General features: G+C 37.4%; 1 protein-coding gene across 3 annotated transcripts in view; it reads right to left on the bottom strand.

Annotated features, from left to right (window-relative positions):
- Nucleotides 1–19474, bottom strand: part of pak4 (p21 protein (Cdc42/Rac)-activated kinase 4) — a 60471-nt gene extending 40997 nt beyond the window's left edge. For 2 of the 3 annotated variants that reach the window (XM_030152978.1, XM_030152976.1), the window contains exon 1: nucleotides 19325–19474. The gene's annotated coding sequence lies outside the window, so the exon portion shown is untranslated. Of the gene's footprint in view, nucleotides 1–1270; nucleotides 1441–19324 lie in introns of those variants that run through there. The other variant, XM_030152977.1, reaches the window with a different exon arrangement.
- Between the last annotated feature and the right edge of the window lie 2813 nt (nucleotides 19475–22287).

Below are 22287 nucleotides of genomic sequence, written 5' to 3' on the forward strand. Positions count from 1 at the left end.
AAATGGCACAACAAAACAAGACATCAAGATAAAAACTGGTTCAATGCTTCTTTTGTTCATTTCCTTAAACTATATCACATGCATCATATAAACAATGAGCACAGATTGGGTTCTTATTTGTAATATAGAGAAATATTACTTGATTTTGGGTCAATGAGTATTTTTTAACTTTAATGTAAGGTGCCAGAACAATGTTTTACCACATTTATCTGTATCTTCAAGATTCATAATAAATAATGCTCTGTCACTTTCAACAGAGAGAAATAAAAGAGAGAATGAGCACATTTGTCATATTTCAAGACTCACTTTCTTAAATTACATTAAAGTAAAGAAAATTAGCACAGATTGGGTTATTATGCGACTTTGAACACTTCTTTGTGGAGGAAACTTTGGGAAGTTTGTCATCTTTTCATGGTCATCAGATATGACCCATTTGGATGTTCAGAGCCTCAGAGGTAGTTACCGTGGAAACACGGTCATCTTCTACAACACTGATTCACCAGTAAAACCCATGGAGTTGGATCAATGATAGTGGATAGACACACTGGGTTTATGTTCAATTAATGGTATATTTTGCTGAAAAAGTCACTTTTACTTCAGTTTTCTCAGTTTTTGGTATGATAACCTTTGAATTTGCTCTGAGTTTTAATGAACATCCACATGATCAGTGAATTAAATATAGGAATATGCATCATTTACACCAAAAAAATCGCAAAATGCAGAGGATAATATTATAATAAGTGGTGATAAATCAGTTAAGAAAAGGCACATTTAGAGAAAAAAAAATATTTTGGAACTGCTAGATAAGTAGCACTGGGTCTTGATGGGTTAAACAGCTGAGAATGTAAACAAAAAAATCTGACATGATATATTGCAAAGCCTTTATTTTTTGTATTGTATTTTCTTATTTTATTTTAATGACACTGATCTATACTATTATACAGACATTTGACACGTTTCAGAGGAGGTTTCAAAGACAGACATCCAGTGTATTTGCAGCAGAAATCATCTCTTCACCCTGTTCTTGGCTGCTTTCTTGTGACCCCCCTTCATACGAGGCAAACAATAAACTTATTATGCTTTTTCCTAACTCACAGTTAATCCACGCTGTGAGATTCTAACAACGGAGTTTTGTTGTTGTGGCCCAGATTAACTTTCACTCCCACGAACGCAGCCGTGAAGTTGTGTATTCCACCTTCATAACAGCCTTCACGCACAAAACACCGGGACGTGGAGCAGGAAGCCCCGCCGTGGACGTGGGGATACTCACCGTGGACGTCCCTCTATCCACCTGATCTCATGTCGGACACACAGCTGAGGACGACGGGGGATTTAAAAAAAAAAAAAAAAAAAAACACCGACGGAAAAGTTGTTTCCGTGAACAGACGCGAGGTGCGTTCGGCTTCGGCTCGACCTCCGAAAAAACCCGAACGGACACGGTTCAAGAGTGACGCGCGGCGGCGTGGAAAACAACACACGCACGCGAGGAACAAAGCTCCGTGGGTTGGTCTCGAGCTGTAAATAAAAAGTGTGTCGCATTCCTATGGTTTCAGCAGCACGAGGCCCAGTATCATGACGTCACCGGGAGGGAGACAGCGCGAGGGGGAGAGAGAGCGAGAGAAAGAGAGAGAGCGACAGAGGAGAGAGAGAGAGAGAAAGAAAGAGATAGAGAAGGTGGAGGGTCTGGTAAAACCTAAACCTTCCAGACTCTAAAACCCTTCACCTCCTGGTTCAGTCACGTGTGGTGAATCTGGATGGACAGGTGTATTCTGTTACCTGCTTTGTCAGCTGACAGTGCACTTCACCTGATCTGTAGATGGATGTGAATGTAAAAAAGACAGGGCTTTTCAGTGGATTTACTGTCTAACAGACATGTGGATTTCTAAATGCATTTACAGTTTCATGTGACAGTACATACTATTATGAGTTTTTACTGCATTAAAGTCAAATACTGTCACCATTGGCATGTTTGTGACTTGCTAAAAATCGTGACCTACAGGTTATACCCCCTTCATTAAAGTGCACACACACTTTTTCGAGGCCACTTTTCCACAGCTGGGATCAGCTGGACTCAACTCTGTATGTTTTTTTTTTTGGCATTTCTTCTCCAATTTCATTTACAATTTTTCGTATTACCTTCACTGGGCAATACTAAATATGATGTAAAATACAGATCACAGATACATATCAGTGTGTGTCATCATCTCACAATGTCAGGCTAGTGGGACATAAAAAACAAACAAACAAACAAAAAAAAAAAAAACTAGACGCTTCTTTAACAAATCAATAACGGACTTTCAGTGTACATAATTATACTCTGATAGGTAAATTTCTAAGGAGCACTGCATGTGGATTTCTAAGTGCATTTACAATATTATGTAGCAGCTCTACACTGTACTGAGCATCATTCAATGGTAATATGATCCCAGAACACAAATATTACTGTGGGTCGACGCATAATTTCCAACCTTAATGTAAGGTGCAGAAACAATGTTTTATTACATTTATCCACATCTTCAAAGAATGATGCTCTCCATCTGTTTCAATAAGCAGGATAATGATAACATTTGTCATATTTTACTTGATCTCACTTACTGTGTTTACCTGCCAGTAGAAGTATTATTGTGGTGTTTTAACATGATGCAGCAGGTGAGTGAAACAACTGCTTTTAATTTAGAGAGAAAAAAAAAATTTCCCAACCATCCAAAAGTGCCCTGGTTCAGAAGTTCAGACAAACAGATCTACAAAGTGAAGGTATGGAAAACAGAGAACATGCAAATAAAGTGCAGGTCAAACTGGTTTCAAATATTAAAAAAAAAAAAAAAAAAAACACAATCTGGTCTGAAGGTGACGCTGTAGGCAATATTACACATGACTGATTAAAAGAATAGAGGAAGTAGAGCATTCTGTTGCTGTTTTCCATCTCAGATGTGTTTTAATGTGTGACACTGAGAAATAATTGCATATTACCAGCCCACACGTTCAAGGATTGGCCACATAAGTTAAATGTTCAATATCTCAGAACTGTTTCTACTGTTTCCATCTACAATCATATGCATTAGCTCAATTTTTACAGGACAGGAACACCTTATGCAAAAAAAAAAAAAAAAGTGCATAAATACAGCGTTATGACATTAGGTTTAATCTAACACTACCGTGGACACAAATAGAAACAGATACCATGGTATTTTTATTCATATATAGAAAACAGTGTTTCCAGGTAACAAGTTCTAGTATTTTTATAGTTCCACTTGAGCAGATGCTAAATTTTAGTTACAGTACCGAACATTATAGTATGTTATAGTATGATAATTACTTATTCCGACTTCCATATATTTTCATGTAATAATACCAGGTAATTACAGGTGTTACTTATTATTATCACTCTACACCCATATTTTTACAAGATTCCTAAATCAGTGAGGTGTTAACATGCCGCCCTGCTTGTCAAGTTAAATAAACTGTCTAAATGAAAGGGACTTGCTGGCTAAATTATCATCCATATTCTGAAAAGACAGGAGTCAAATCAGTGATCAGTCCACAACCTGCTGAGGACTCAAAGCCACCCAGCCTCTATTTGTTTCATTATCTTCACTGTTCCAGACCACAAGGTGTCGACGGAATAAAAAAGGCCTGTTGACACTCCTGTGAGAGTAAAAATACAGCAGGGACAGGTCCACTCAGCTCGCAGCGCCAGAAACACACAAATCTGCCAATCCCAAAGCCCAGTTTAAATAAAGCACACAGTGTTGCAGCCAATGAGGGACAACTTCCACAGGCAGGTTGTGGAATGTGGAAAGGTCAATGATAAAGACGGCAGGGAGAGAGCGCCACGTACACGCAAACCAGCTTCCATGTATGTTCAACACACACACATACGGACCGGTTTGACCTTTGACCTCTGCATCGACTGTCACAAACACAGAAACAACCTGGTCAAGTTCACGGGAGAGTTCGTACCAATCACCTAAAAAACATTAAAGGGAGACCAGGAACACACCTTCTGTTCTGTTGTGATTCTGATTGAGGTTAAAAGAGAAAGAAAGAAAAACACTGGCAGAAGTTTGCAGCCGACGGCCAAAACAAATAATCCACCAACAAGCAGCTGGATTCACAGTTGCTGTGTTTAATCACATGAACAACTCTCAACTACCTGCCACATCAGACCAGCACAAACAAAAAGAACTGGACGCTAATAGGAAACATTTGGAAAGGTTCAGTGTGTCAAGTTGAAGGGGAATTAGGAGAATAAAATGCCAGTTGACATTAGTGTGTAAATTACATTAACCCATAAAGACCCAAAAAAGTTCCCAAATGAATTTATCTCTCTATTTAAACCTTTCCTTAAAGGGGTCATATTTCTCAAAACCCACTTTTATTAGTCTTTGGTTCATTTTTTTGTGTATTTGGACCCTAATAGCTCCAAAACTTTGAATTTGAACCCTCCAGCTGCTGCAAAGCTATCTTTATATTCATTTTGGCAAAAATCAAGTGGATTTCTACAACCCGTTTTAATTCCTGCTTAATTTGTTACATCTATAACTAGTTACATCACAACATTTGCACATATAAGGTCAAGACTTCCGATGAACATTTCTCAGAGTACACCTTAATTGTTTGTCAGCAGCAGCGGTTTATTTATTTTATTTATTTATTTATTTTGAACATGCAAAGAAACTACATAAAACAAAACAAAGCAAAATAAGACAAAAACAAAATAACATTTAAATGAACAGAATCTGTCTTCAAGTACATGCAAGTCTGAATTCTGCATGGTCAAAAAGGAGTCAGAAGAAGTATAAACTCTAGTCCGTAGCAGATGTAGTCCATACTGAAAATATGTCCAGACTTGGAGCCCATTACCTAAAATGTTCAGTTGTTGGTTGAACAGGACAGAGCAGAACAGCCAACAACCTGGAGGGGGCGGGGCCTGAAGTGGCTCATGTGCATTTAAAGGGCCAGCGCTCCAAACCACCTTTCTGGTGTCATTACTCAGAAACAGGGTTGAAGACGGACCTGTGGAGTTGAATTAATGAAGAATTCAGACCCAAGCTAAGCATTTACAGTTTATGTAGACCACAGGGAAATGTTGGAAAATGCAAAATTCCATTTTTTAAAAAAAGCAAAATATCACTCCTTTAAGTGATTTATCATCATTTATGATGATATTACCTGCTGTATTTTCCATTGTAAATCATGTATTTCCCTATATATAATTTCCTACAATTAATTAGATATAGAGTAACTTCAAAGGTCATTATATCAAAACAGAAAACTGAAGAAAAAGTGACTTTTTCAGCAAAGATATTAATGACTGAATGCAAAAACAAGTGAGCCCGTTTACATGCACACCAATACTCCGATCATTATCTGATTTCTGGAGTCATCAGATTATTCAAGTGATCATGTAAACAGGATAATCCGATAGGCTTTATCCGATATCAGCAGTTATCTGATTATGAGAAATCGGATTAACACACCTAGATTTCTCCCCAGTACTCCGATGTCTTCCCACATGCATACAGGTTAATTTGATTTATTTCATTCTTTTCCATTTTACATATGTAAATACAATTAAAAATAGTAGAAAATGAAAGTTACGTAGTCAAACATGAGTGGAAGACAGCAGGAAGTTTAAGTCACCATCACTACATACATCCATACTCCGAAAGAAACCTGAACATCTAAACCAGGGTTTTTCGATTATCGCATTTCTTAAGTGTATGTAAATGCATTAGTTGTGATTACTGCAATTATCTGATTACTCACAGATATCGGACTTTTATGGTCATGTAAACAGGCTCAATGTTGCAGAAGATAACGGTGCTGCCACGTTCTGTACGGAGACTCTGAACGTCCAAATGGGTCATATCTGATGACCATGAAAAGATGACACACTAAATTTTACACCAATTATTTACATGTATTGATAAGATCAGTGGATCAGTAGGTATTAAACATTTTAGATCAGCAGATGCTTTCAGTCACAAGTGGATATTTGGGTCTTTATGGATTAAAATGAGAAGAATGAGTCATTTTTATCATCAGAGGCAGGAGGTCACCTCCATGTTACATCTCCACGTTTTTGTTCTTTGCGGTATTAAAGTCGATAACTGTCACTATTAGGATGCTTGAGTGTGAATCAGAGTTAATATCCTCTTCACTGTAGAGCAAAAAGACATTTTCAAGGCCACTTCTCCACAGCCTGTATCAGCTTGACTCAGCCTGGTACAGATTTTTTGTAGCATTTCTACGACATGAAAGCGAGGAGCACCAGGTACTATCAAACAGTTTCTAGTATCACTTTCACTGAACAATAGTAAACATGATGTAAAATCATACAGATCACAGACTGGTCAAAACAAAATACGTAAGCATGTGTCATCATTTCACAACACCCAGCTAGTGGGAAATCTTAAAAAAAAAAAAAAACATCGGCACAAATTTTTAAGTGTAATAATGAATCAATAACAGATTTTCTATGTAAACACCTATATACACGTCTGAAATGATAACTTGCAGTTTTAAGATTCCTCCTCTATCACTGTTGTATCACTCATAACTGCTGTCCCACTGATAATAACACTGCATACTAATATACTATAATACTATGAAGACTGGCCACACTAGGTGAACACTATCCCTGCAGTGAAAATATAACACAGTGGTTCCAAAACCAAGCCAACTCAACTGAAGTCGACATTAGCTGAACTGAGTGGAGGGTATATCCAGTTGGCTGTAACCTGCAAATCAGATTCACACTGATAAAATTAAGTGGACTTTTGGGTCCAAAGTACTTAGACACGGACCCAGATACCCAGTCTGAACACGGCCTGGGTCTTGTGCATTCCTTTAACACCACTAGTCTTGTATAAGTTTAAATAGCTTAATTATACTCATTCAGTACAACTAGTGAAGATGGAATACCATTTATTGACCTGAAAAACTAGAGGACATGAATGATAAAAACTATGTTTTGTTTGTCCTGAGCCTGGGCGTGGAATATTTGACAAATTTATATATATTTTTTATTCAACCTTTTTTTGAAATCAGATCAAGATCTCTTTTACAAGGGTGACCTGACCAAGAGGTCAGTGGCACACACCATGAAAGAATACAGGTTTTAAAAAACAGGTAGACAATAAATTAAAATAAACAGTTATTTAGTAATAACAGAAAAGTTTTGACCAAAGTGCAATTTTTTAAAGTGCAAATTTAGTTGAGGCCACAGCAGTTTAAAAACACATACAACTTGAAGCCTGTTACTGAAATATTCAAAGAAATTACTGATAATACAGTCCCTCTAGGAAGTTGCAAAGTTGCAATAATCACCACGAATTCAGCCATTCTCTATGAAAGGAACAACTTTGCCATTTCATCCACCTTCAGTGTAAATTTGACCAATCATTGTAGCTTTCTGTTAGTTGTATGTCACCAAACTCAGCTCCTCAAATACCCAAGTCCTCCACAAACCTGGAGAAAATGCTGGTAGGGGATACACTGGTATAACGAGGCTTAAGCTGTTGGGGGCCGACAGCAAGGGTATATCCCGGAAATCCCCCCAATCCTCTGCTCCCCCAGCCATTCGGAAAAAACACACCACCTGGTGTCAAAATACGACACCATGTGAACTCAAATTAGTGGCATGAAGACAGATAATTGTTAGATTAGACAATGGATATGAATGCAATTTGAGCTACATGGACCTGATAGTAGCAGAATAACGGTCAGAGAACCAATTTTTCCCCACAAAACTCCACCTAGTGGATGAAAATCACACCATATGAACTCTGGATCGTAGACAGAAAATGGACATTTGTAAGACGATCAATATAAACCAAATTTTATCTCAATCGACCTATTATTCCTCGATTTATGTCCAAAAAACTGATTTTCAACTAAAGCACCCCCATTTGGGTGACTAATAATACTCATGCAGAAGCTGAAATCGATAGGGTTCTCCCACTAGGGGTCCCCTTCGTTGGTTATCAAGGGAGAAGAAATCCAACGAAGTCTGTCCTAGTTATCGCATTCACACGAAGGACATGAAAATCATTATATCCCAGGAACGCCATTTCGGAAATATAATGAAACTCAGTAAATAACTAAGAAAAGCATCCTCCAGTGCTGCCCGAGGATATTACACATACACATCAAGTTGAGACTGGTAAACTCCTCAGTGTGACCAGCAGATAAAACCTGAGCCTCATCTGTCATCAAACTCAGATTCCAGTTTATACCTGGGTAAAAAATGGCAGAGAACAGGTTGAAACACAACTACACTCATGAAGCCGACATAACACCCGCTGCAAAATGTTACCGTTGTGTTAAACATCAAAGTGTACGGTAAATCTGTGACTGAGTGCAGCTCCGCCATTAGATGGTGATGGCATGTTGTGAAAAACTGAGGTAATGAGGTGATGTTTGTGGAGACCATCATATCAGCCTGCCCTGTCATTAGTGAGCTCAGTCATCCTCTATCATATGGGCTTCTCTGTCTGCATGACGCACAACGGTACACGATGGTACCTAAGAAGACAACGATGAAGACAAAGATGAAGGCGAAAATGAAGAAGACAAAAAAGACAAAGATGAAGAGGAAGGAGATAAAGAAGGCAGACTAAGAAGACGACGATGACAAAGATGAAGACGACGAAAATGAAGACAAGGATGAAGACAAAGCAGGAGGCAAAGATTAAGACGACAACGAAGATGACCAAGACAAAGAAGATGAAGACGACGATGAGGAAGAAAAATGAAGACAAGGAAGAAGAATACAAAGAAAATGACAATGAAGAATAACAGCAGAAGATGATGAAGAGAATGGGAAGAAGACAAAGAAGAAGCAGAAGAAAATGAAGATGAAGCAGACAAAGAAGGAAGCAAAGATGAAGAAGACAACAAAAATGATGACCAAGACAAAGTAGAAAACAAAGAAGATGAAGAAGAAGAAAAAGCAGGTGAAAAGACTAAGATGACAACGACGAAGATAACAACAAAGACAAAGAAGAAGAGTGAGAAGACACAGATGAAGAGGACAAAGAAGGAGGCAAAGATCAAGATGACAACAAAGATGACAACAAAGAAGAGAGAGAAAACAAACATGAAGAGGACAAAGATGGAGGCAAAGACTAAGACGACAATGAAGATGACCAAAACCAAGAAGATGAAGATGAAAAAGATGAAGACAGAACAGAATGAGGAAGAAAAATGAAGAAGACAAGGAATAAGAATACAAACAAGATGACAATGAAGAAGAAAAATGTAAAGATGAAGACAGTGAATTAAAAAAAAAAAAAAAGACTCCATCAGGTGGACAGGGTTGGACATCATGACATCATGTACCTACTTCACAGATGGTCCATGAACATGACAGTTTACCTTCACTTTCCTGTAGCAGCAGAAACATTCATGTCCCTGTTGGTCTGTCCTGTCCAATCTGATCCCATGTTCAGCTCTGACAGAAAGTCTCAACACACTCAGGATCATCTCAAGACACATTCCAGTCCGATGTCTCAGGACATATTCAGGGGTGGACTGGGACGCATTTGTCCTCATTGTCTATCAGTCTGAACAGGAATGTGTCCAAGGACTGAATACCAGGCTGATATGCTCTGTGCAGCCAATGACATCATATGAAAGAGTTGAAAAGAGTTCACAGACATGGATGAAGACATGTGAACAACATTAACGCTCCAACAGTTCACATATACCAGTAGAAATTCATTAACATGTTGTAAGATTCAGTCATAGTTAAAGTGTCATGAAGAGAAGTGATCAAACTAATGAGGTGGTGAAAGCATATGGATATTTAAGGTGTATTAACTGATTCACTGTCGCCTCATGCAGTTAGTGACAGAAAACATTCCACCTTAAAAGCCGCCAGCAGTCGCCTTCGAGCAGTACAGTGAATTAAATTACACAGAAACACAACAAATCCAGCCTGAAAAACTAGAAATTAGCACATAGGCTCTGTTTTAGGCTATAGATAAGGGTTTTTATTTGCATAATCAGTGTGAAACTCAGATTCACTCAGACTAAATCCTGCAACAATAAATCAGAGCTATGCAACTAAAGTCCTGCCTTAACATGTAGACCATTCCAGCATTACACGAACAACACAAAAAGCCGCTTTTCCCTCTTGTTTCAGCTCCCTTTATAACACATCCCCATTCACCAACACCTCCGACACCATCCAGAAGTGTCAGTGTGTTGTGTGCGTTTGTGAAACCTCCATATCGCTGTGAACTTACAGGCCTGAGCTTGATTTTTTCTTCTTTCGGAGCAGAGATTAAAACTGTACATGCAAACACAAGAACAAAACTCCTCACTGTTTCTGCGCAGAGAGAAGGAGAGACCAGAACAAAAGCACCTGGGCAAACAGAGGGATAGAACAAGTACACAGCGTTTTCACTAACAATTCGTCTAACAATTAGGACGAGTTAATAGTTAATCGACTGGCGGTGCAGCAGGATCAACAACCAATTAAAAACTACAGGTTGTGGCTAAATTAACAAGAGTAATTGACCTTAACCCTCAGAGACTGACAACTGTTTTTGTGGTGACACTTCAACATTCCTAAATGATTTATTAGCATTAATTGTATCGTTCTCTGGATTTTGCATTTTTCTGTGAAAATCAGGTATTTTCTGTATATTTATCACTGATCATGTAGATGTTCATAAAAGCTCAGACTAAATTCAATGGTTATATTATTAAAGCAGAGAAAAGGGAAAAGTGACTTTTTCAGCAAAATATATCATTAACTGAATATAAAAACAAGCGTCTACATCAGGGGTGTCAAACATATGGCCTGTGGGCCAAAACTGGCCCAGGATGAATTTGAGAAAAGCAAAAATCACACTTTAGATTTTAACAATTAAGGATGTCACAAATGTTTCATTGAGGTTCCACATACAGCCCATTACAATCTGAAGTGGATTGGACCAGTAAAATACGATCATAATAATCTATAAATAATCACAAAATGTTCACAATTTTGTGTGTTTTAATTTAGTGTAAAAGTACAATTATTAAAATTGAAAATGCTTACATTTAAAAAAAAAAAAAAAATCTCCTTTCACAAATGTAAATAACCTGAAAAAATATGAACCTGAAGTGTCTTCAGAGAAGTAAGTGTAATTTTAGCAACATTCTGTCTGTTACTAAATGTTTGTGTATTTGTAGATCCACTGTGATCTGTAAGTTGTAATAGACATGTGTTAATGATAAACTGAGTCATAATATTGTTAAAATTGCACTTATTTTTCTTAAGAAATTTCAAGTTGTTTGTGTTATTCACATTTTAAGGATACTTTGTAGGTGTAATCACTTTCATAACGTAATTTTACATTTTTTCACTCTTATTATTTTACTGGTCAGACGCACTTGAGATCATACTGGGCCTGAACTAAAATCAGTTTGACATCCCCGGCCTCCATCCACTGTCATTGATCCAACTCCATGGGTTTTACTGGTGATGCAATGTTGCAGAAGATGACGGTGTTTCCACGGTAACTACGGAGCCTCTGAACGTCCAAATGGGTCATATCTGATGACCATGAAAAGATGACAAACTGCATTTTACACCAATTATTTACATGTATTGATCAGATTAGTGGACTAACAGGTATTAAACAGTTTAGATCAGTAGATGCTTTTTGTTGCTTGTGCCCGTTTAGGACTTGAAGGGATAAATAGATCTTTTAATTCCAAACATTTGTTATAACCCTGTTCTATTTTTTAACTCTATACGTACCGTACAGAACACCCTCTGGAGCACAGACGTTGCAGTTGAAACCCCCTAAAAAATAAGGCTGTTATTGTTATCCTATTAAATGTTGTTTTTAGTCAAATGGAGTTCTAGCCTCTGTTCCTGAGCACCTACAGGGCTGTGTTGACGTTGGCGGCTGCAGTCATTCCAGAGAGGATTTTTTTTTTTTCTCTAAGGCAATAATCTTGGCCTTTTCTTCGCATTCTAGAGAAGAATCATAATGTATGAACCCTCGGTGTGTTTTCTTTCTTTCCTATTCCCTTTTCTTCCCCACCCAGGGCTTATTTAATCCATTTCCAGTCATCTCAGCTTGATCCTCCATCTCCGGACTCGTCTAAATTCTTTTGAAGCGTCGAGTGCTGCGGGCAGAGTCACGGGTCATTATGGAGAAGTCAAAGAGTCACTAACAGTAGCTCTTCATCGTCAAATTCTTGCAGATAAAAAAACATATGTGGGGTCTAATAAGCTGAGCTGAGGACTGAACACAAAACAGAAGAGAAACAGTGAAGTTCTTCATTCCCCTGATATGAGGTGGAGTCGGGTTCTGGTCCTCGGTCAGAATCTGGACTTTTCACAAACACCGAGACCAAATCGACTCACACAGGGTCCACTTTCATCTCCCACATCCCTCCACTCTTATTTCTACCCCTCCATCTCTTCCTCTCTACACATTCCATCCCTCCTTTTCATTTTTCAACCGGTGCCACCTTGTTTTCCCTCTGTGAAACCTGATATAATGAGTCAGATGAGAGACTTTTAATGTTTCCATCATGTTTTCTCATCCATCCCAGTGCAAACTCACACAGCAGGAGAATTTTAATCACAACAAACATTTTACATTAATCACAATGAAAGTTAAATCATTATTTCTTTCAGTTTTAAGGCAGATTTTTGGGGCAGACAGCAGACCGTTATTTGAGATTCTACATTATTCACAGGAGATGGAACAAGACAATAGATCCGAAATTAGACAGATTGTGACAAAAAAACACACGCGTAACCAATGATTTTGTAACTTAAAGCTCATAGGGTTAAATCAAAATAAGAAAAATTGCCATAACCTGACTCGAGGTTATCAAAAGATGGTTTTTAACTCCCTCATCACATCAGATTGTGACAAACACAACAGTCAGAATTATCGAATATCTGTTTCAGATCCAACTATATGCGAGTATAATTCAATAACACATCAGAACATTGAAAGAAAAAGTTAAAATAGGAAGTATTTTAACTGAGAATGTGAACATGATGCTAACAAAAATCAACCCTATAGAAGAACAGAAATGTATATTGCGATAAATACGTTAAACACACTTTTGAGTCATTGACTTGGAAATGATTAAACTACTTAAATCCGAATTACAGGTTGAAAATTATTTAACATTTGGGGATTTTCAATGAAAGTTCAACCCTACTAGTGCTGGATATCATTATAGATTTCTGATAGATTGATTTCAGTATCAGTTTCACATTTTGCTAAAAGGAAATTACAATAGACTTTAGTTTGACTTTAGCTCATATACTCAAAGCAGTTGTACAACATAAAAAATAAACCTATTTAACATAATTTGATTTGGTTTGTTAACATAATGCCATTAATAAAATATGTAAAAACTGTTGAAGACGATCCAGTCAACATCCTCTTCACACTCCTGATCATATAAAATGATCAATAATCAATAATGAACACAATGATGAGATACTGAAGCTGATGTATTTTTTGCATCCTGTCATCCTTAACATCACTTTACAACAGGACACTAAAAAACAATTAAAAACACACAAAGCAAACATATTTGTCTTTGTCAGTTTTCGAAGTTCAACTGGACTGGTTTTGTTCTTGTAAACGTTTCATCTCTCATCCATGAGACTTCAACACATATCAGCTCAGTGGTGCATAAAGACAAGTTCACATGAGATGATAACCATGACGACAGCAACATTCACATCCACAGAGGATTAACCATAGACACTAACTGGAAAATAACCCACATGGACCAATATCTGCTCCTAGATAAGCAACAGGATATACGTTTTCAGGATGGTGGTATCTGCTTTTAGTTGTTAGACAAAACTATTACTAAACTGTCCTTGAAAAGAGCACCACTGTCAACTCTAGCACAGCTGTGGAAGCACAAACATGAACAAAACATGAAGTCAGCAATGGACAAGTTTAACAACATGGGATGCAACAATCCCAGAAGATGGACCAGAAACCTGACATCACAAGTCAGGTGAAAGAACTAATGTTTATTTATTTATTTATTTATTTATTTATTTATTTTTACAATTTACTGATTTTTAATGATGATTTAAAAGCTGATTTTTGATCCTGAGCAAAAAACAAAGAAAGCAGACAGTTAATTTGTGGTTTTATATTATTCAGAAAAGACAAACATCTGTAAAACACACGCATCAAAGTAATGGCTAATCCTAAACTCAACAACATGACGATGAGATTGTAATTTTTTTTTTTTTATTTAACCTTTATTTAACCAGGAAAATACTCATGTATCTTAAAAATCCCTTTTGTAAGAGTGCCCTCGCAGCAGAAGTTACAGAAAATAGATTTCATCTACAGATCGACACTAAAAATATACATAAAACACATAATAAAACTAAGTTCTAAAACCATACATAAATCACTAAACTAAAACACATACATATAAAACACCATCCATAATTTAAAAGGTATTAAAACTATACAACAATGTTCCTTAAAAGCACCTCAAAGCAAAACCTGATTCAATCCATTAGAAAAACATCTACATCCAGATTTATCATTTTCCTGCTCATTTAAAATGACTTTGAACGTATTTACAGAGACCAGATCTTTAATTTTAATCTCCTTTTGTAGGTTCTTCCAGTCAGTGGGAGCAGAACATTTTAAAACTTTCTTCCCCAGTTCTGTTCTCAGATAAACAACCCCTGATAGTAAAATACGACGTGACTGTAGGACCGGCGACGTGATGATGTCATTGACGGTTCACAGCCTCGACCCGATGTGAAATTTGTTTTGAAGTGTATCTGAAGCTGAAGACAGCGGCTGAACGGCAGCTGTTTGTCTCGGTGTGTCTGAAGAGTCCCCACACCCAAACTAATGACAACATGCCCCCTACCATTAGCCCCACCCCCTTCTGGACACCGCCCTCTACCACCTGACCTCTGCCCACCCTCATTACTCAGCCTACCTACTGTCATCCACCACAGACACAGCTTCTTTAACCCGTTTCCACTGAAACCCCCAGACTCCTCTGATGGACACCTACAGCCTAAATGGATCCAGATGTTGCTGTTTTTCACTTTAGTTTGTGCAGTCTTGAGTCAGGAAATGCAAAATGACTCTGTTATTTAGCAACGAATACATTTCATCTGCATATCTGAGTTATGAAGTCACTCATACAACAGAATCTAGCTCAGCCCAGGCTCTGTTCTGTAATTTACAGAGCTAATAATCAGCTGCAGCTGATAAAACCTGGATACAACAGGTGTTATTTCAGGCAGTGGCGCTGATGGTCCATATCTAAACAGGAAACAGAAAAAATATATATGTGTTCTGTTATAATCAGACCCAACAGATGTGGAATGGTAATCCAACACACAATCACACAAAATCTCTCTTGTTGACAGGAGAGGAAGAACAAGCAGACTGGTGGAGCCTTGTAGTTTATATGAGGATTTAGAGAAACAGCTCTGAGATTTACAGTGAAAGAAGAGAAAGGCTTTTTCATTCATGTTGTCTGTAGCCTCCAGACGTTCAGAAATCCCTTCACTGCTACTACTGTGACTACAGAACAGGGAGGACAGAAAACAAACTGAAGCAAAACAAACCAGAAGACCATGAAATCACTAAGCAAAGTCTTATTCCTTCTACTATTAATCTCTTAAACACAGACCCCACCCATTTCAGATTAAAGTCACTCCTTCATGTACTGGATTTTAGTTCTGGTTTCTTGTTTTTTGAATTTTGTTATCTGGGTGCGTCTATGAAACTGGTCCCTAAAAACAGGACATGGGGGCTAAAAATTCAAACCAGATGTAGACTAATGTTATGAAGCAAGTTTGGAACCACTTTGGGTGTATTTTAAAAATAAATATTTACTGAGATAAAAGAGAAACTATTTTTCAGATAAAACACATTTTTATATATTTTTCATATTATTTTTTATACAAAAATCTGCATGTAACACAGTAAAAGGACATGAAAATTACATGCTACTATTTTTTGGAATATCTTTTTATTCTCTCACAGGTACATTCTGGGAATTGAACTAATTATGCAAGGCAGAGTGTTTCACAAAAATGACCACTGTTGCAAAATCACTCACAATTTATTTGTTTACATAGACAGGTTCTGCATGTAACACCAGTGGACACAATGGGTTACACACAAAACCTGGAATGAGACTGAGATTCATGAAAAACCTGCATGTCTGGATTAGAAAAACCACTAGGATCGACACATTTAACACAGTGTCTTTATTCATAGTCTATGTAAGACCATTTACAGACATGTTTTTCAGATCTAATGCACTGACAACGAGGGAGCTTTTCCAGTCCCAATTTTGCTCCTATTTTTGGCCCCAATATTTTATTAAAAATTCATTAATTTTGGGATGGCTCAGAGCAAGAGTATAATTTGTTTTGCATTTATCTGAGGTCATCGTTAGGTACACCCTGGGGAGAAATATGTCTAAGTTTCTCTTTTATTATTGGGTCTAAAAAGCTGGCATCTAAAATCTAAAAATCATTTTAGGGGCCCATATGTCTCTTAATGTTTCCTTTCCGTTGTATGCGTGGGAGAAAACTGCAAATACACTAACTGCCCATTAGGGATATATTAATTTGTCTGAATTCAACTTAAAAACTTAACAAGATCAACATCAAAGTAAAGAAGTACAGAGAGCCTGTGCACTCAAGTCCAGGAGTTTTTCTGCTTCAGTACCACAAAAACATCTGTTTGTACCAACATCTAATAATACTGGAGCATCTAAAGTAATGTTACACAAATATGCTGCTTCTCATTAATTACATGGATTCTACAGTATAATGTGTTCAGCCCTAGTCTCATAACGAGCCATTTTGTAAACTTCACATAATATGACTACAAAAAAATCCAATGACCTCTGAGCTGCACACACAAGCTAAAAATTGCAAATATTGATTTTTTTCCCCCAATTTTGTTCCACTATAGCAACTTCGACCTTGACATTATTTTGCAAAGGCCCCTACTCTGAGCCATTTATGACAACTGTGGTTCATTTAACAGAATACAAATCACCCAGAGAGTATATACCCTGATTGTAGAAGGATGGTCCATGTTGCTAGATCCATTTCCACACTTATCTCCAACACTGGAGACTGGTCTTTCTGATGCAAGACTATTAACATGGTGTCAAAAAAAAACCTTATCCGGGAGCCAGTATCAAAGCTCAGGCATCAGTATTACATTGTGGATGATACCCAGGACGATCTAGCAGGGCACTTTCCATCCTTTCCATCCCATGTTATCTTGGTTTTCAGAAAGGATTCTTTCACCAGACACTGAATTTACATTTGACCATGACAGATTGACCATTCTTCAGACATCTGGTTTTAATATACTGGTACGGGGGAGTGTCAGCCTCGCTGGGCTGCAACACTCAGCCGACAGCTCGATGTCTTCACCAATTTCCAGAAAACCTCAAAGCATTAAAAAGCTTCAGATTCATATGGCACATTTTTAACTACCCTTCTACTCCCTGTTACATCCTTACCTCATCTAACAGGAGCGAAAACATTCTCTAACTGGAGTAAATCCCATCAGCCTCATTTAATTGTACCTTTCTTACCACTTCCTTAACTGTACACACATTTTTAATAATAATAAATTTTATTTATAAGCGCTTTTCATGACACCCAAGGACACTGTACAGTAGAGGATAAAACAGATAATGCATAGAATACAAAGAGAAAAACAAATAGATAAAAGAGTAACTACAATACATAAAAATGAAGAGGTGCAGTACAAGGTAAAATGTAGAGTAATACTTAAGGTGTATTATTTTGTATGGGTATTTCCATTTTATCAGTACACTTATTGGTGTATTCTGTAGCCTGTCTTGTTACTCATCTAACAAGTCACATGACAGCTTGTTGAGTATTTATCTTTGCACCTGTCTTCACGCCCCACTGAGTCAAAACATGTCAGTTTATGAATTTCATGACTTTTCCGGGTTTTCTGTGACCGTGGGAACCCTGCTCAAAGGCCATGATGTCGGAATGGGGGTAGATCTTGATAAGAGCGCATACTGCCGAGGTATAGTGTGTACGTGAGAGTGACCTCTCCGCTCAGCTCTGGCATCCCAGGAATGTGTGATGTGCCCAGGACTAATCACACAACCTTGCTGACTAACTGACTAACTAACTAACTGCAGGCACAGAATCAGAAATCAGAAATACTTCATTAATCCCAGGATGGGGAATTATCTGTTGCAGCAAACCCAACAACAAGAAGACAAAGTGCACCAAATGAATAAATTAATTGATCATACAGTGCATAGATACATTGGGAAGTCATTTACAGATTATGGTTGTTCTATTGAGTTTAGAAATGTTCAGAGAGTCATCTGCCACACAGAAGGGAAGAGTTGTACAATCCATAAGATCAGAACCACCACAATAATCAAAATCAGTGCAATTCATAAACCCAGAATCAGTGCAATTCACAAGCTCAGAATCAGTGCAATTCATAAACTCAGAATCAGGATGATACATAATCCCAGAATCAGTACAATTCACAAGCTCAGACTCAGAAAAATCCACAAACCCACAATCAGGGCGATTCATAAGCTCAGAAAAGCTTCAGGCAAAACTCACATGAATGTAGCAGGGCTGTCATGAGAGAGGAAAGAAACTAGGAAACATGAAAGACTTATGTGAGGGATAAAAGTGGGGTCAAGAAGGGGAGAGACAGCAACAATATCTCAGACAGACAACATCCTCTTAGTTCTTCACCCAGACATAAAGACACACGACTCTTTTCCTGCTTCATGGTGAATTGATAAAGCTGGCAGCAACTCCCAACTTACCGACTTGTAGTTATTTCACAGTAAACACAGACGGTGTAACAGGGCTGCAGGACTGTGTCTAAGCAGATAAGAACAGCCAATGTTACCAGAATCAGCTTGTCTGCCTTGGATTTACCATTAAGCCGTCCAGTGAGCTTAGAGAGCCTTAAAAACACCCTGTGCCGCCGGAAAGTTAGCATAGTTACATGACAAGACCTGCGGTTTTTATTAGTTCAACAACTTTTACAAGTGACTTTCCAGTCTGTGCCTCAGCCCCACCATCACAGACACAGCCTTTACGCCTCTCTACACACCTTTTTACACCAACAGAGGCAGATAAAACCCAAAATGATAACTCTAATTTCCTCCAACCCGGTGAGACCAGACTTGAACAGAAGCTAACGTTAGCCATTTAGCATCAGAACGGCCAGCAGAGACGCGCCACAAGCTAGTGCACAACAATCTGTTAACTCCAGAAAACACAACAACTGCGAGTACTCACCCCGGAAATCACAGGCAAACTTTTTCCGCGACCGCTACGACGTGGAAGTAAACTTTCCTCGGTTTAAGAGACCTGGAGCAGGGCAACTTTGTGTAAACTGAATGACATTAGCCGAAGTCTCACTTTCTCGACGCCATGTTGAACCAAGTGCTACATCCGGGAAACTGCAGCCGGGCACCATGGCAACGGAGTTATCAAGAGGCCACGGGGACAGGGGAAATAATTAAACTGTCCCCTATCTACAGCATCTACAGTATCTACAGTAACTACAGTATCTACAGCATCTACAGTAACTACAGTATCTACAGCATCTACAGTAACCACAGTATCTACAGTAACCACAGTATCTACAGTATCTACAGCATCTACAGTAACTACAGTATCTACAGTATCTACAGTAACCACAGTATCTACAGTATCTACAGTAACCACAGTATCTACAGCATCTACAGTAACTACAGTAACCACAGTATCTACAGCATCTACAGTAACTACAGTATCTACAGCATCTACAGTAACTACAGTATCTACAGTAACTACAGCATCTACAGTAACTACAGCATCTACAGTATCTACAGTAACTACAGTATCTACAGTAACTACAGCATCTACAGTACTACAGTATCTACAGTATCTATAGTAACTACAGTATCTACAGCATCTACAGTAACTACAGTATCTACAGTATCCTATAGTAACTACAGTATCTACAGCATCTACAGTAACTACAGTATCTACAGTAACTACATCACCAAAGGATCTACAACCTTATATTCACAGGGACAGGAGAGGGAAAGCATGTAAAGTAACTACATGAAGGTCAGTATCTGTAGTAAATATAGTATCTACAGTATCTATAATATCTATAGTATCTACAGTATCTATAGTATCGACAGTATCTATAATATCTATAGTATCCACAGTATCTATAGTATAATAGTATCTACAGTATCTATAATATGTATAGTATCTACAGTATCTATAGTACCACAGTATCTACAGTATCTATAGTATCTATAGTATATAATAGTATCCTACAGTATCTATAATATATATAGTATCTACAGTATCTCTAGTAACTATAACATATATAGTATCTACAGAATCTATAGTATATATAGTGTCTACAGATCTATAGTATCAACAGTATCTACAGTATCTACAGTATCTACAGTATCTACAGTATCTATAGTATCTACATATCTATAGTATCTATAACATATATAGTATCTACAGAATCTATAGTATATATAGTGTTACAGTATCTATAGTATCTACAGTATCTATATTATCTACAGTCAGTATCTCCAGTATCTACATGGAAAGGTAGAGTTTTTAAAGTATCTACAGAATCTACAAGATATGGAAAAGGATAAGGGCACTGAAAAAAAGAAAGAAAAAGAAAGACAGACAGAAGAAAGAAAGAAAAAGAAAGAAGAAAAGAAAGAAAGAAAGAAAGAAGAAAAGAAAGAAAGAAGAAAGAAAGAAGAAAGAAAAAAAGGTCCAATATTTTTTTAAATTATTATTATGAGAAAAGAGTCAGAATTTTAAGTTCAAAGTCAGAATTCCAAGAAAAAGAGTCAGAATTCTGAGTTTAAAGTCAGAATTCCAAGAAAAAAAAAAGTCAGAATTCTGACTTTTCTTTTCTCAGAATGATAACAAAAAAACATACTGGACCTTTTTTTTTTTTTTTCCCCAGTGGCCCCAATCCTCTTCCGTAACAACATCTACAGCATGCACAGTATCTAGACCACAGGTGTCAAACATTACACTCAAGATATTAACAATCATTTTAGTTCAGAGCCAAATTCAGCCCAATTCAATCCCAAGTGGCTCAGATTAGTAAAATACTACCACAATAACCTAGAAATAATGACAAACTTAAATTTGCCTCTTTTTTCTCTTAGTGTAAAAAAATTAAATTACATGAAAATGTTATGTTTATAAACTATGTCCAATAACACACTAAGGTTGAAATTATTTCAATGAGTGCCCTATAAAGGGTTATAGTGTCATTTTAACCCTGAAGGGTCAAACTGGACCATGTGGTGGACCACATGTTTGACACCCCTGACCTACAATATGTACATGAACTACACAGGAAACAGTAAGAGGAAAGTATCGGAAGTATTTACAGGAACTACAACACCTACAGTATCAACAGGAAGGACAGTATTTATTGAACTACAGTGTTGGAGGAAGGTAAAGTGTTTAAAGTAACTACAGGAACCACATCACCTACAGGATGTACACGAACTACACTGGGAGAAGGAGGAAAGGTCAAGTATCTACAGTCTCTACATCACCTAGATCAGGGGCTGTCAGAGGAGCCACATTCAGACCAATCTGATCTCAAGTGGGTAAAAATAATGACATAATAACCCATAAATAATAATACTTTTTTTCCCACTTTGTTTACTGTGAAAAAGTGTATGTTTAAAATATGAATAACTTGAACAACCGCAAAAAAACTGAAATTTCTCAAGACAAATAAATGCAAGTTCAACAATATTATGTCCCAGCTTATTATTCACATGACAGATCACAGTGGATCTACAAATGCATTAGTAACAGGCAGAATATGTGTTCGGTTAACTCTTCACATTGCATTCTGGGTAGTGGACTATGTTTATGTTTATGTTTATGTTTACGCATTTGGGCAGACGCTTTTTTCCAAAGCGACTTACAGGGGAAAAACCAATTAAATCACTCAATCAATCAAATTTTATTTATATAGCGCCAGATCACAAAAAAGTTATCTCTGACATTTTATATATAGAGTTGGTCAAAACCAGACTCTAAGTCAATTTACAGAAACCCAACAGAATCCTCCAGGAGCAAAACACTAGTGACTAACACTTGGGACTAAAACAACTACTTAAGCTGTGTCTCCCTTTATAAATGGACATGTCTCAGATATTGTCGTGCGGGTGTTCGGTTATTAATAATGTTAATTCAGCTAA

The sequence above is a fragment of the Sphaeramia orbicularis genome, chromosome 13 (assembly GCF_902148855.1).
Source record: "Sphaeramia orbicularis chromosome 13, fSphaOr1.1, whole genome shotgun sequence".
NCBI lineage: Eukaryota > Metazoa > Chordata > Actinopteri > Kurtiformes > Apogonidae > Sphaeramia > Sphaeramia orbicularis.